Below are 1,759 nucleotides of genomic sequence, written 5' to 3' on the forward strand. Positions count from 1 at the left end.
TAGTATTCATTTGAAGTAAAAAAAAAATAAATAAAAATAACAAAACTAATGACTACAAACTTATATTTTTTAGCAGTCATTAGTTTTTTTTTTTAGATAGTATTCATTTGAAGTAAAAAAAAAAATAAATAAAAAATAAAATAACAAAACTAATGACTACAAACTTATATTTTTTAGCAACATTGCTCTGGATGAATACTATTTAAAATTCATTAAAATATTTTTAATTCTTTGACCCAAACTGGCACAGATTCCATCAGTGGAGGTATGTTTTTTAGTCAGTATATGTATTATCTAAAGGGAAATAACTCTGTTTTTTTTTTAATCAAAGAGTTATTTTCCTTATGTTGACTCATTCCTTGCGGAACCTATAAAAGAGTTGTGTATGTCTGTATATGTGTCCAGAGAGACGGATAGAGATAAAAGTGGGAAGAGGAAAGGGTTAAAGAGAGATAGAAGTTTTAATAGAAATATGTAATCCTTTGCACTGGGCAATGCTGGGTAGTTCTGCTGATAATAAGTAGATAAGACAAACACATATATTGAACAGAAGAATATGATTATTTTACAGTAAAACAACGTCTCCTGTTCAGCTTCTACTACTCAACTTCCTGAGTGGATTGTGGTCAAACTATTATATATTTGGAATACAAAATTCAAAACTTAACAGCTTAAGCACCAAACAAATGCAGAATCTCTTTCAATAAATAAACATTTCTTTATTAAAACTAAATTCAATATTTTAATTCATAAGGAATTTTCATCAGGAAAATTCATTTTTTTTCTTTTTGGTCCTCCGACAAAGGAGGGATTGGACTTAGTATTTCACTCACGTTCCTCTGATCGCACTTTTCTCAATAACTACACATACATTTTTTTTTTTTTTAATTTGCACAAACATTAGTCATGGTAAAAGTAAATTTTTGCCAGAACAGATTTTCTGGGATAATTCTGGTGCGTACATACAACGAAATAATAGGTATAGTTTTTCAGAAACGCATGTATATGTGTTGGTTTTGTTTCTTTTCTTTTAAATATTTAGCTAACATTAAGTTAATTTTTGAAATTTTAAAAGTTTGAACTTAAATTAACATAACAGACTTTGATTCTGACTAGCCAATTTTCGTTTATTATTCTTGTGCCATGTGTTATTAGCATTATAACATACTTCATTACAGTTTATATATTAAAATAAAAACATTTGATTTTATTAAAAACAGGATGAACATACTTCACAAAAAAGTCTTTTCTCTCTCTCTTTTTCTTTTAATTATTTTACTTTGGTTAGTTTTATGATATCAAGGGAGCTAACTCCATTCTAGAGCAAACACTTGATTTCATTAAGATTTGAATTTATATCTGAGGGCCGTTTTAAAAATAGACATTGTTCTCTTTATGGCTGCTGTCTGTATTTCACTACAGCTTGGTCTTTCGGGGATTGTTTCTAAGTATTTCTGAAGATTTTTTTTTTATTAGACCAGTTGCTCCTATCACAACTGGTAGAATGTGTATTTCATTCAGAGACCATGTTTTTAAATCATATTTTAGGTCCTGATATTTTTTTTACGTTCAGCTCTATTAAGTCCATAGTCATTTGGGACTGTGACATCAATAATGAGTGCAGTTCTTTCGGACTTGTTCCATATTACGACGTCTGTCTTTTTTTTTATTTTCTTCATTTGAAAATTGTAACGTTTCTTTTTATTGAAACAAGCTGAGAGGTCTTTTTAGTATCCTCATTGTTCCCTTAAGTGCAATT

This window comes from Euprymna scolopes, chromosome 18 (assembly GCF_053919585.1).
Source record: "Euprymna scolopes isolate OS-2025 chromosome 18, ASM5391958v1, whole genome shotgun sequence".
Classification (NCBI taxonomy): Eukaryota; Metazoa; Mollusca; class Cephalopoda; order Sepiida; family Sepiolidae; genus Euprymna; species Euprymna scolopes.